The sequence below is a fragment of the Macrotis lagotis genome, chromosome 1 (assembly GCF_037893015.1).
Source record: "Macrotis lagotis isolate mMagLag1 chromosome 1, bilby.v1.9.chrom.fasta, whole genome shotgun sequence".
NCBI classification, from domain to species: domain Eukaryota; kingdom Metazoa; phylum Chordata; class Mammalia; order Peramelemorphia; family Peramelidae; genus Macrotis; species Macrotis lagotis.
In genome coordinates, this window is record NC_133658.1 from 509,584,376 (window position 1) to 509,599,666 (window position 15,291).

General features: G+C 36.8%; 1 long non-coding RNA gene across 2 annotated transcripts in view; it reads left to right on the forward strand.

Annotated features, from left to right (window-relative positions):
- LOC141506921 (uncharacterized) overlaps nt 1-15,291 on the forward strand; it is a 168,014-nt gene that overhangs the window by 148,528 nt on the left and 4,195 nt on the right. For both annotated transcript variants that reach the window (XR_012474014.1, XR_012474015.1), the window contains one exon: nt 182-4,371. This is a non-coding gene — a long non-coding RNA (uncharacterized LOC141506921). The remainder of the gene's footprint in view (nt 1-181; nt 4,372-15,291) is intronic.

The window sequence follows — 15,291 nt, forward strand, 5'->3', positions numbered from 1 at the left end:
TGACTAATGAAGACTGAGTAGGAGCTTGTAGCATCTTTAAAAACCATTTAGGTGGCACAGTGGATAGAGCACTGACCTTGGAGTCAGGAGGAAGGAAGTTCAAATCCAGCTTTAGACACATGGCATTTACTAACTGTGTGACCTTGAGCAAGTCATTTAACCCTGATTGCCTTTCATCCAGGGCCATCTCCACTCATCCTGATACATCTCTGACTACTGGACCCAGTTGACTGGAGAAGAAAGAGAGGCTGGTGACAGCACAAAGCACTCAAATCCATGTGCTTGTCATGGCATCAACTTCCTGATGTCATGGTCTTCTTCAAAAATGAAGGACAATCATCATCATCATCAACCATCTAGGAAAACAGAATTAACTTTTTCAAATATCAAAGAACTTCAATTAGCTATTAAGAGTATAGCAAACGGGGGCACTTGGTGGCACAGTGAATAAAGCACTGATCCTAGAGTCAGGAGGACCTGAGTTCAAATTTGACCTCGGACACTTAATAATTACCTAGGCATGTGACCTTGGGCAAGTCACTTAACCCCATTGCCTTGCCAAGGAAAGAGTATACTGTATGAATACAATGGAATTCTGTTGCACTGAAAGAAATTAAGAGATAGTTTCAGGAAACCGGGGAACTGATGAAGTGAGATAAGCCCAGCAAAGAGAATACTTTATATGGTATTTTCCAAACAAACATCTTTGAAAGCCTTAAGAACTCTGCCAATTCAATGACCAAGTATGATTCTAGGGACCAATGATTAAGAATGCTATCTACTTCCATACACAGAGCTGATGGATTCGAAGTGCAGAATGAGACATATATTTTGAACGTTAATAATATGGAAATTTTTTTTGTCTTTACTATGTATATTTACTACAAAGTTTTCTTTTCTTTCATCAAAAATAGGATGGACAAGAGGCAAAGAAAATATTTTTGTAAATTGACTTTCTTTTATTTTTAAAAATATATTTTTTCAAGACTGAGTCTAACTCATTCAAGCTAGAAGTGAGTTAAATTTACATGGTGTTTGGCATAGGAACTTTAAATTGATCTAAGTCTGACCTGGCCTGAGTCATCCCAACTTAGGCAAAACAGCAGCACCTGCTCTCAAGAGATTTGCCATGCTGGACTTAGTGTAGATACCTGATTGGCCTAGTTCACTGCATGGTGATGGTGATGGAGTTGGACCCTGAAACAACATTTGCAGGGAATAAGAGGCTTCTATTGTTATATAGAAATGATACACTCAAGATAGCAGTTATGCAGTTCCTCAGGTGTTAGTGACCTTCATGAGGAAACTGGTAAGAGTCATCAGCAAATTTCTTCCATTGATCATGATTTCAAAAAGGAGAGCCTTGGCTCCAGACTACTTCTTAAGACCCATTGTCACTGGTTAGGAATCTTAAGTTAGATAAAAATGCCATTTCTTCAGGCTCTCTCAAATGCTATTCAGCTCACATGCCTACATCCCAGCAAAGTTTGGCTAGGATTAGAGATCTCAACCTCTGGTAGGGTATATTTAATGCCCCCCAGAAACATCAAATGCCCTCTGCTGAAATTAATAATCAGGTTGATATCCTTATGAGAAGAGAAAAATTTGGATATTGGTCCATTACTATCTAGACATAGGGACTATAATGCTATGTTGTGGTGACTGGAGGACAAAATAATCCCTTAATAAAGAGCTATGCAGCTGCCTCTATTAAATGATGATTCTTGTGCCAACTAGAACATCCACTTTTGAAAGACTAGTGTGACATGAATACATGTAGCAATTTAATTGGATTTTGATGTGCCAGCTCATTATGTTGGTGATCTTCTATTTCAGACCAAGAGTTTTGCCCTTCCTTTCTTTGATATTTATTCGAAATGTAGAATTTTAATGTCAGTTAAGTCTTCCACTATAGCAGCCACCATTAACCTTCTTATGGAACATAGCCTTTTTTATTGTGCCTCTTACTTTTTCTCTGATTGAGGTTCATATTTTGCTGTTGGTTAGCCTACCATATGTGCCAAGAACAATGTTTTAAGTTCTAAAGACATATAAAAAGGCAAAAGAAAGTCCCTGCCTTTGAGGAGTTCACAATTTAATGGAGGACATAACATGCAAAGAAATACATACAAGCATGCTATGAAGAGGATAATCTAGAAAAGATTTTCTGTAGAAGGTGGGATTTTAGCTGAGACTTGAAAGAAGCCAAGGGACAGAGATGAGCAGGAAAAGCATCCCTGGCCTTGGGCCAGAGAAAATGCCTGGAGCTGAAAGATGGAGTGTTGTTGTTTTTCTTGGAACCCAAGGAGGCCAAATCAATGGGACAAAGACCAAGGGGGATGAGGACATAGAATGTAAGAAAACTTGAATTGTTTTTGTGTGGCCAGGTACAAAGTTTTTTGAATGCCAAACAGAGGGTTTTGTGTTTGATTCTAGTGATAGTAAGTCACAAGCTTTTTTGATTAGGGACTAACATGGTTGGACTTGTACTTTAGGAAAATCATTTAGTGATTGAAGGGAATTTGGACCAAAATGGTAGGAGACTTACTGCAGGTAGACCAATCATCAGGTTATTGAAATAGCACAGGTGTGAATAGTTGGAGTCCTTCACCAGGGCGGTGACAGCATTAGAAGAAAGAAAGGGGCATAGTCAAGAAATGTTGAAAAGAGAAAATTGATAGACCTTGGTCACAGATTGAATATGTGGGGGGACTTGAGAGATGAGAAGTTAAAGTTTATAACCATATTGCAAACCTAGATGACTGGGAAGAGAGTAATAGGAAAATTTGGAAGTGGGGAGGGGAGAATACTTAGGGATAAGATAATATTTCAGTTTTGTAGAATTTAAGATGTTTACTAAACATCCAGTTCAAGTTATCTGAAAGACAGTTGGAGATGCAGAGTTGGAAATCAAGAAAAAGGTTAGGGGAGGGTAGGTAGATTTGCAAATCATCAGCTTAGGAATGATAATTAAATCCATAGGTTATAAATGAAGTAGTATAGAGGAAGAAGAGAAGAGGGTTCAGGACAAAGCCCTGTGGGACTGTAGAGAATCAAGAAGAGTGAGAGGAGATAAAGTGGTGCAACTATTTTAGATAACCTTGTTACATAGTTTAGTTCCAAAGGTCCCAAGATATGGCATGAGACTTAGCAGGTATGGAAGAACCAAGTGAGCTTTCTGTAGGATGTAGGAGACTGAGGCATGTTTTTAATGACATTCCATCTCTCTAACATCATCTCCACTTTATCTTGTATATATCTTGATTGCACAAACTTGTTTGCATATTATATCTCCCTTTAGACTATGTTCTCTTTGAAAGCAAGAAATATTTTTTGCCTTTTTTTTGTAAACTCACTGCTTAGCATAGTGCTTGATCATGAAGCATCTAACCAGTTACCTAGTTTGAACAAGGAAGAGACAGTATTTTGGAAATCTGGAAATACACAAACCAATGAAGAGGAACCAGGAGCTTCGGCAAGGCAGTCCAACCCAGGAAACAGAAGCAGGTGGAGCCCGTAAGCAAGAGCCACCAGGGCATGAGCTCATTGAACCTAGGGAGGGGAGTGAAGAGAGACTGCAAAACTCTGTCCTCTGTCCCTGGAACAGAACGCTGGGGTTCTGACCACATTCAGATCTTGCTTGCAGTCTAGGCCCCACATAGAACAGCAGCCCCCCCACCTCAGCCCTGTGGCAGAGAGGGGCACTTATGGTCATTCACAGATCAGGAGGGAGGACAGAGCCTCACACACTGAGATCCTTGCGGGAGTGTCCCAAAAGCTCAAGAAGCACCCCAAAACCAGGCTTAAGCTGGGAAAATGAGCAAGCAGAGAAAAAAGAGGAACACCATTGAGAAATATTTTGCCTATGAGCTCAAGAAGGATCAAATACTCAGCATAAGCTCCTGCATCTAAAGACTCCAAGAAAAACAGAAATTGGGCTCAGGTTATGACAGAGCTCAAAAAAGACTTTGAAAATCAAATGAGGGAGATAGAAGAAAAATTGGGAAAAGAAATGAGAGAGATGCAGGAAAAACATGAAAATGAAGTCAGCAGCTTAGTCAAGGAAATCCAAAAAAATGTTGAAGAAAATAGCATGCTAAAAACCATCTTAGGTCAAATGGACAAAACAGTTCAAAAAGTTATTGAGGAGAAGAATGCTTTAAAAAAGCAGAATTGGCCAGATGGAAAAAGAGATAAGAAAACTCTCTGAGGAAAATAAATCCTTCAGACAAAGAATAGAACTCAGGGAGATTGCTGAATTTACAAGAAATCAGGACTCAATACTTCAAAACCAAAAGAATGAAAAATTAGAAGAAAATGTGAAACATCTCATTGAAAAAACAACTGATATGGAAAACAGATTTAGGAAAGGTAATTTATTTATTTTTTAAAATTAATTTTTATTAAAGGTATTATTTGAGTTTTACAATTTTCCTCCTATCTTGCTTCCCTCCCCCCACCACAGAAAGCACTCTGTCAGTCTTTACTCTTTCCATGTTGTACCTTGATCCAAATTGGTTGTGATGAGAGAGAAATCATATCCTTAAAGAATAGAAGAGAAGTCTAAGAGGTGACAAGATCAGAAAATAAGATATATATATATTTTTCTAAATTTAAGGGAATAGTCCTTGAACTTTGTTCAAACTCCACAGCTCCTTATGTGGATACAGATGGCACTCTTCTTTGCAGACATCCCCAAATTTTTCCTGATTGTTGCACTGATGGAATGAGCAAGTCCTTCAGGGTTGAACATCACTCCCATGTTGCTGTTAGGGTGTACAGTGTTTTCCTGGTTCTGCTCATCTCACTCAGCATCAGTTCATGCAAATCCCTCCAGGCTTCCCTGAAATCCCATCTCTCCTGGTTTCTAATAGAACAATAGTGTTCCATGACATGCATATACCACAGTTTGCTAAGTCATTCCCCAATTGAAGGACATTTACTTGATTTCCAATTCTTTGCCACCACAAACAGGGCTGCTATAAATATTTTTGTACAAGTAATGTTTTTACCCTTTTTCATTATCTCTTCAGGGTATAAACCCAGTAGTGGTATTTCTGGGTCAAAGGGTATGCACATTTTTGTTGCCCTTTGGGCATAGTTAGGAAAGATAATTTAAAATTATTGGAATACCTGAAAGTCATGATCAGGAAAAGAGCCTTGACATTATTTTCAAAGAATTACTACAGGAAAATTGCCCTGATTTCCTAGAAGCAGAGGGCAAAATAGAAATGAAGAGAATCCACTAAACCCCCTAAGAAAGAGATCCCAAAAAACCAACCCCTAGGAATATTATAGCCAAGTTCCAGAACTCCCAAGTCAAAGAGAAAATATTACAAGCAGCCAGAAGGACACAATTCAAATATCATGGAGCTGCAGTCAGGATCACACAGGACTTAGCAGCAGCAACATTGGAAGCTTGTAGGGCTTGGAATATAATATACTGAAAGGCAAAAGAGCTTAGAGTGCAACCGAGAATCAACTACCCAGCAAAACTGAATGTACTCTTCCAGGGAAAAAGATGGACTTTCAATGAGCCAGGGGAATTTCAAATATTCTTGTTGGAATGGCCAGAGCTGAACAGAAGGTTTGATCTTCAAATACAGGAACTTAGGTGATGCATAGAGAGTGGTGGAGAAGGGGAAAATATGAGGGACTTAATCATGATGAACTGCATGTATTCCTGTATAGAAAAATGACATTGAGAATACTCATATGGACCTTCTTAATTAACGGAGCAGGTAAAAGGAGCTTTTATAGATGAAGCACAGGAGAAAGCTGAATTTGAAGATAAAATATGGTGTAGAAATAGAGTCAATAGAAAAAAGGGAAATGTAATGGGAGAAAGAAAAAGGAGAGGGGGAATAGGCCAAGATATTTCATATAATAAGATTTTTCTTTATTACAATGAGCTATTGCAATGATATGGAAAGGGGGCAGGCAAGGGGGAATGAGGGAATCTTTACTCTCATCAGAGGTGGCTAGGAGAGGAAACAGCATATATGGGGTATAAACATCTGGAGTAAGAAGGAGAGAGGGGGATGGGGGAAGGGGTGGGTATGTGAATGATGGAGGAGAGGATGGACCATGGGGGGAGAGTGGTCTGATATAACACATTTTCATTTTTACTTCTTGCAAGGGGCTGGGATTGGATGGCATGTCTGGGACCATAGGGCCAGGTGAATGCTGGGCCTAAGGGCTGGTATGTGGGCTCAGGGCCTCTTGTCCCCAGGGCCAGGGATCTGTCTGCTGCACCACTCAGCGACCCTACAGCAGAGTCAGAGTGAAATGAGAGAGAAAATATAGTACATGATAGTGGAGAATTATGAATGGAGGGAGTTGTGATCAGCAATGGCAACGGTGGAAAAATATTGAAGTAACTTTTGTGATAGACTTATAAAGAATGTGATCCACCTGCGACAGAGTTGGTGTTAGAACACAGACTGAAGCACATTTTTTTATTATTATTATTTTGGGGCGGGTGCAGGGCAAATGAAGTTGGGTGGCCTGCCTGGGGCCACATAGCAGGGTGATCATCGGGTGTCTGAGGCTGGATTTGGACCTGAGTGCTCCTGACTCAAGGGCCAGTGCTCTGTCCACCACCTGGCTGCCCCTACTATTATTACTATTTTATTTTTATTTTGGGTCTTTGTTTTTTGGTTTTTGCAGGGCAGTGGGGTTGGGGTGGCTTGCCTGTCACACAGCTGGGTGATTGTTGGGTGTACGGGGCTAGATATGGGCTTGGGTGCTCCTGGCTCCAGGGCTGGTGCTCTGTCCACTGTGCCACCTGGCCATACATACAATTATTACTATTATTTTTTTAATTTTAATTTTAATTTTTTTCTCTCCCCTTTACTTTATTGCTCAAGCAAGTCTATAATTTTTGGGGGGAGGGGGTATTTTGTTTACTCAAACAAGAATAATTTGTTAATGCATAAAAACATTATTTGTACAAAAATGAGAATAAATATTATATTAAATAAAGAAAAAAAAAAAAAGAAATTTATTCTTAACAATAAAACAGTCTGAATTTATTTTTAAAAAAAGTAGTTAGTTGGAACAGTGAATAGAGTACATCTCTGGAGCTAGGAGGTCCAAGTTCAAATCTGGCCTCAGACATTTTATACTTACTGGCTGTGTGACCTTGAGCAAGTCACTTAACCCTAATTGTCTTTCATCCAGGGCCATCTCCAGTTATTCTGCTACACATTAGATCACTAAATTCCAGATGACTCTAAAGGAGAAAATGAGACTGGTGACTTAGCACAGTACCTCATCACTCAAATCCAATTAGACTCAGTAGATAGTAATGCTTGTTATTTTGCTGCCTTGATTTAACTTGACTGTTAGTAAGGCAAGGATCTTTAGAAGTCAAATCCCTTATTTTCCAGATAAGGAAACTGAGAGCTAGAGAGAGTCATAGAGTGACCAATGACAAGACTAAGACTCAAATTCAAATCTCTGAATTTTAAGTTTTTTGCTATTTCCTTTATACCACAATTTCCATTAAGTTCATTGTGTTCTCACTGTGTATTCCATTCTAGTGAAAAGAGAATAGTTGTAGAACTCACCTTTTGGATATAAAATTACTGGGTATGACTTTGCATGTTTGCTTAACTTATCTTAACCTGCTTTTCTCTCTTTGAAACACTAGAAACTCAGTGCTTTAAAAGGGATTTTCTATTGACCACAATTATTGACATTTGTGCACAGTGGTTTTCCTGGTCAACAGGGGGAGTTTAATGTCAACAGTTGGTAAATCCACACTAGACCTAGGTAATGAAACTAATCTTGTGAAAAGTGTTCTCAGAATTCAGGAAGACAAAACATATGTTTTTCTCTTTTTCAAGGAGACAACAATGGGGATTAGGAAGGATTGTTTTGGTAATTCATAATCAAAAGTTTTATGTGGTCGGATTTTTAGGTTGACAAGGACTTGAGTGAATGAAGAAAAAAGACTGAAGTTAGAGTAAAATATGGGTTGAAACCTCTTGTGAATCAAATTAGAGTATCTATAGCAAAATGGAAAATTGAGATAGAGACTCCTGGGAGAGATAGAAGGACCAATACCTCTACAACTGAAAATATGGAATTAGTGGGTGAAAACCAGAGAAGAAAACAGTTCACTTCCTGGAAACACTAATCAGCTCTTCCTTACAACTGTAAAGAAAAGAAATTCCTCGATTTTTTAAAAATTACATTAAATTAAACCAATATTGCTGCCTCTCACAATTAGGTTCACATTAAAGCTATTAAATATTTGAGGCAGTTTGTGGGTCAGTGTACCCTCAAAACTATATGGGCCCCCATTGATTTTTTCTTTTTTTTTCCATGTGGCCAGATAATACATGATTTCAAATCTTAAAAAACAAAGTATTCAAACTACAGAAAAGAAAGTGACAATTGAAGAGTCTTTCCCAATGGGTTACATTCTTTCAAAAGTTATTCTGCCAGCAGTGGAAGAGACAAACTCATTTAGAGTAACAAAGTTCTCACACACAGAACCTCACATATATGCTATTGCAGGAACAGAAGGTACTGACTGATAAGGTATTATGGTGATTTCATTAAGACTTCTCTCAGCTATCTCAGGTGTTGTTCTTCATTCATGAAAAAGAGGACCAAGATATCAGGAAGGTGATGCAGTGTTATGCTAGTGAATGGTATTGGTGTGCAGTCATCAGTCTCACTTTCTCCTCTGGAACCATCTGGGTCCAGTGACCTGATATGGATCAGAATGACTGGAGATGGCCCTGGATGCAGTGAGAGACCTTGGCTTTTTAAAAGACAGAATTCTAACCTTTTTTTCTTCCCCATTCCCCCCAAAATTTTTAAGGCAAGTGAGATTAAGTGCCCAGGGTCATACAGTTATGAAGCATCTAAGGTCATATTAGAACTCAGGTCCTTCTGACTCCAGGACCAGTATCCCTTTATTCTATTTAACTTGGTGCTTTCATCAATTCCAAGAGATTTTATGACTATTTTCATCCTAACAGTTCTCATAGCTACTAATCCTGCCTTAATTCTCATGTCTCCAACTGACTTTCAGATATCTGGAACTGGATTCCAGTAGACAACTTAACCTCAGCATATCTAAAGTCAAACTCACTATCTTTTCCCATAGACTCCCTTCTCCTAACTTCTTTATTATGCAGAGGGCAACACCATTCTCTTAGTCTGTCAGGTTTGAAATTTAGTTGTCATTTTTGAATTTTCACTTTATTTCTCACCTCCTCTCCCCCCTCCCCACTTTGCCAAGGCCTATTAATTTAATCTTTACAAAATCTTTCAGCCACACTCCCTTATCTCTTCTGACACTGCCATCAACTTTAGTATAGGTCTCTTCACCTCTAGCCTGGACTATTGTGGTGGATCTGTCTTAATCCTCTCTCTTTCAAACCACCCTCCATTTAGCAACCAAAGTGATTTTGCTAAAGCACAGGTTTGACCATGTCACCATCCCCCATTCAGTTATCTAGTGGTTCCCTGTCACCTCCGGGATTAAATAAAAAATTCTCTGGCATTCAGAGCCTTTCTTAACCTAACCCTTTCTATCTCTCCAGGACATATATATATATATATATATATATATATATATATATATATATATACACACATATATATATATGTGTGTGTGTGTGTGTGTTTATATGTACATGTGTACAGGTATGCATATATGTATGTATGTATATGTATCTATCTATAGAGTAATAGTTATAGATCTATAAATATAAAGAGATATAGATTTACCTATTCTATCTAGTCCTATCTCTTGTCCATAAATCTTATTCTTTAGCATGTGCTCTTGAATTCAGTGACACTGGTCTCCTTGCTTTTCCATAAACAAGATATGTCATTTCTTGATTCCAGATTTTCTCTGACTGGCCTCCATGCATGTTCTCTTTTCAACATCTCTGCTTTCTGACTTTCCCTAAATCCACACTAAAATTCTATTTTCTACAAGAAGTTTTTCACAGTCTCCCTTAATTCTAGTGCTTTCTCTCTTTTTATTATTTTCTTTATATCCTGTGTGCAGCTTATTTGTAGAAATTTGTTTGCTTGTTCTCTTTCCCATTAAATTGTGAGCTCCTTAAGAACTGAGACTGTCTTATGCCTCTTTCTGCTCAGCACATTGCTTAGCACAGTGCCTAGGATTTAAGAGGCATTTAATAAATGTTTATTGACTGATTATCTGCTGTGTGCTATCTCTTCTTAACTTTTGTAACTATTGAGCTTTTGTCTACTTCTAGTAAATGGGTTTCATCTCTTCAAGGTCATATATAGGTCATTCCAATTCCCACAGGCTAGATAGAGAAACTAGAAAGGTTTTCTATAATCTAATAGTCTTACATAATTGGTCTATGAGCCACCACACCCACCTAAGGAGCAGTTAAACATGAACCAGTTAGAATGCCCCATTATCTTTTATTTTAACTACCTCTGTCTGGTGCTTAATCAAAGTCTGTTGTTTGACACAGCCATTTAATTTAGGGTTAGAAATACCTCATAAAACCACAGTTGATTTGGGGAGGATTAAAGACACTTATTTAGAAGCAGGAAAAATAAAGCCTATTTTTCTTTCAAATTTTCCAATTTTCATGCCAATTCATTTGAATCTGAACAAAAGCTGAGACAGAGAAAAGCTTTTGTCCTTCACCTATCCCCCTAGTCCACCTTTCTGCCTTAATTATGTATATCCAAGAGACAAGTACTTGCTTGCCTGCACACACACACACACACACACACACACACACACACAGACAACCAAACTGAGAACTTAAAAAAAAAGAATTGGCTAAGGCCTCTGACTTTTGTGTTATATTTTGACCAAGAAAAATTTTGTCTTCCTATATAAACATTTAATAAGTACTTTCAAGTAACTGTGATTGAGAGTGGGAATAAAAAGACAAAAAAATGAAACAACCCCTAACCTCAAGATGTTTACATCAGAAGTATTAATGACAAATTAAAATTTAATTAGGAAATATTTTTAAAAATAACTAAAATTTGATACAACACACATATCTTTGTATACATACACACAGAGAAATTTCAAGTTGGTGAAAGCATTATGACTAGACAGCTCAGAAAATATATTGATTCCATCATGCTTTGGTGAATGTTAGAGATTCTAAGAAGCAGAAGTGAGGAAGGAACATGTTCCAAGATGATAGTGGGGGGGGACATTGAGGTGAAAGATGAAATTTCATACACAGGAAGATAGCAAAACAGTTTGATATTACATTTTATAAGAAGGATTAGCAGTTTGACTAGTAAGATAACTTTATTTCATTTCACTCATCCAAGAATAAAAGAAACCTTGGCTGTAAAGGAATTTCATCAGAGACTGGAATCTTTCACAAGATTACAGCCTTATAGCCATGATGACTTTTATCCTGTTTTTATTTCCATTCCTAAATTTGCTAACTTTTTGTGATATTTGTGTCTTCTCCAAGAACTTTAGTAAGTTCAAAACTGCCAATATCCTGGGACCTATGACCCTGAATAAAAATAGCCATATAAAAAAAATCAATGTTTTGAGATAGGATGTTTCATTTTGGTTAAATTGCCAGCATTGTTTGGCTTGAATAATATTCCAAAGAGTAAGCTTTATTCAATTTAATTCATAAAATTATAAAACAAATTCCTCATGACTTTCTTGATAAAGAGTCATCTAGAATCTGCTTGAGTAGCTCAAGTGATGGAGAACTCAGTACCTCAAAGCAACCCATTCCCTGGCAATATATCCCTGTTGACTAATAATTCATTCTTTTCATCATATATTGGAATTGGTGGAGTCAAAGTATAGTTAAAATAATAGGTTTTAGAAAAGAGAGCAATGATGGACTGGCCATGTGGCTACTTTGAAGTAATCCCTATCTAGTGCTAACAGAACATACTTGATTTGAAAGTGGGTTGATCCTTAAAAAGAATGTACATTAGTTATACCTTAATATACTTAAAATGAAATTTGTTGAGAATTTAGTGAGAAGGAGAAGCTGAATTTGGAGTCAGGGGATATTGATTAGAATTTGTCTGTGCTATTTATGAACTGGGTGATCTTAGACAAATTATTTTCCTTCTATTGCCTTACCTGGAAAATAAGGTGTTTGGACTCAGTGATTTATATAATTCCTCCTGGCATGAAATTCTTAGATCTTATGGGATCTACCATAGCTATTGGAATGTAAAAGGTGTAAGTTTGCCTAAATCTCCAGGGGAAGCTGAATAAGAGGCTGCTGAGATTAAAGAAAGGGGAAGGTAATTTTGATTACATTTCATTATATATGGTTTGATACTCTGGTACATGCATTGCATCACTTCTCTTTCTGACTTTGAGTATAGCTCTTTGCTAGTTCAGTTGATCAGGAGCATCTTGATTTCCCTCTTTGCTTACCACCATTCTATACCTGCCCAAAACAAAATCTTGTACCTTTCATTCTATTAGGTCATATTTCTGAAGTATGACTCTAAAAGAATACCTGGCTGTTCTTTGATGATGGAAGGGAAGAGTGTCTCTATTGTAAATATCTAGCTCTTTGGGAGAATAAGACATTTCATAATAAATCATCAATGACTAACATTTGGTTGTTTCTTTTTTTGAAAAAAAAATGAATAGTTAAATGTATGATGGTAAATAACATATTTGTAAACATTTTTCCCTCATTTTAATTTTGTTTTCAGCATAAAGCTAAAGTATTTTATATTATTTCCTTTTTTAAAATATTATTTTATTTCTTTATTTTTCCACCTTTGTGCAATGAGTTTTCAACAATCATTTTTAAATTTTATTTATTTATTTATTCAGAATTTTACAATTCCCCCCCCATCTCGCTTTCCTCCCCCCAACCCCCCACAGGTGTCAGTCTGTTAGTCTTTACATTGTTTCCATGGAATATATTGATTTAAGTTGATTGTGATGAAAGAGAAATCATATCCTTAAGAAAAAAAGTACAAGAAATAGCAAAATTATATAATAAGTTTTTTTTTTAAATTAAAGGTAATAAGCTTTGGTCTTTGTTCAAACTCCACAATTCTTTCTCTGGATACAGATGGTATTTTCCATCACAGATATCCCAAAATTATGCCTCATTGTTGCACTAATGGAATGAGCAAGTCAATTAAGGTTGATCATCACCCCTATGTTGCTGTTAGGGTGTACAATGGTCTTCTGGTTCTGCTCAGCTCATTCAACATCAGTTTATGCAAATCCTTCCAGGCTTCCCTGAATTCTCACCCCTCCTGGTTTCTAATAGAACAATAATGTTCCATCACATACCTATACCACAGTTTGTTAAGCCATTCCCCAATTGATGGACATTTACTTTATTTCTAATTCTTTGCCATTACAAACAGGGCTGCTATGAATATTTTTGTACAACTGATGTTTTTACCCTTTTTCATCATCTGTTCAGGGTACAGACCCAGTAGTGGTATTGCTGGATCAAAGGATGTCCACATTTTTATTGCCCTTTGGGTGTAATTTCAAATTTCTCTCCAGAAAGGTTGGATGAGTTTACAGCTCCATCAACAATACATTAGTGTCCCAGATTTCCCACATCCCTTCCAGCATTGATCCTTGTCCTTTCTGGTCATATCGGCCAGTCTGAGAGGTGTGAGGTGGTTCCTCAGAAATGCTTTAATTTGCATTTCTCTAATAAGTAGTGATTTAGAGCAATTTTTCATATGACTATAGATCTCTTTGATTTTCTCATCTGTAAATTGCCTTTGCATATCCTTTGACCATTTGTCAATTGGGGAGTGGCTTGTTTTTTAAAAAAATTTGACTCAGTTCTCTATATATTTTAGAAATGAGTCCTTTGTCAGAGATACTATCAACAATCATTTTTGCAAGGTTGAGTTTTACATTTTTCTCCCTTTCCTCCTCCCTCCCCTTGATAGAAAATAAAATAAAACAGGCTATACCTGTGTAAGCATTCTAAACATAGAACCATATTACTCATGTTGTGAAAGAAGAATCAAATCAAAATGAGACAAAAATATTAGAGAGAAAAAATACATCTGACTATTTTTAAAAATTAAAGATAGTTAGTTAGGTCTACATTTAAACTCTACATCTCCTTCTCTAGATATGGATGTTATTTTCCTTTACAAGTCTCTTAGAATTGTCTTTGATTATTATATTGCTGAAAAGAACAAGTCCATCATAGTTCATCATCTCCCAATGTTGCTGTTAGTGTGTAAAATGTTCTTCTGGTCCTGTTCATTTCACTTAACATCAGTACATGCAAGTTTTTCCAGGATATTTTAAAGTTTGGTCCCTAGTTATTTCTTATAGAATAATAGTTTGCATCATATTTATATACCGTAGTTTGTTCATGCATTTCCAAATTGATGGGCATTCCTTCAGTTTCCAATTCTTTGCCTTATGAAAAGAGCTGCTATAAATATTTTTGTACATGTGGGTTTTTAACTCTTTTTTTGCTATTTCTTTGGGATACAGACCTGGTAGTGGTATTGCGGGATCAAAGGGTATGCAGCCCTTTCAGAGTAATTCCAAATTGTTCTCCAGAAAGGTACAATCAGTACACAACACCAACAATGTGTTAGTGTTCCAATATTCCCACATCCCCTCCAACATTGATCATTTTCCTTTTTAGTCATATTGGCCACTCTTATAAGAGTGAGGTGGTACCTCAGAATTATTTTAATCAACAATGATCTGGAACATTTTCATATGACTGTAGCTACCTTTAGTTTCTTCATCTGAGAATTGTCTTTTCAAATCTTTGACCATTTCATAATTGAGGAATGACATATTCTTACAAATTTGACTCATTTATTTAGTTTAGAAATGAGTGCATTGTCAGAAGATCTAGTAGTAAAAAATTGTCTTCCAGTTTACTGCCTTCTTTTTAATCTTGGTTGCATTGGTTTTATTTGTTTATTTATTTATTTCAATGTCATGAAATCAAAATTGTCCATTGCATTTTGTAAAGTTCTCAATCTCTTCTTCGTTCATAAATTGCTTCCCTTCCCATAGACCTGAAATTCTCCTAATTAGCTTATGATATCAACTTTTATGTCTAAATCCTGTATCCAATTCAACCTTATCTTGTTATAAAGTGTGAGATGTTGGTTTATGCTTAAGCCAGACTATCTTCCAATTTTCTCAGCAGTTTTATCAAAGAGTGAGTTCAGAAGCTGGAATCTTTGGGTTTATTAAACAGCAGATTATTATAGTCATTCACTACTGTTTCTTTTGTACCTAAGCTATTCCACTAATCCACCTCTCTATTTCTTAGCCAGTATCAAACGTTTTGATGACTG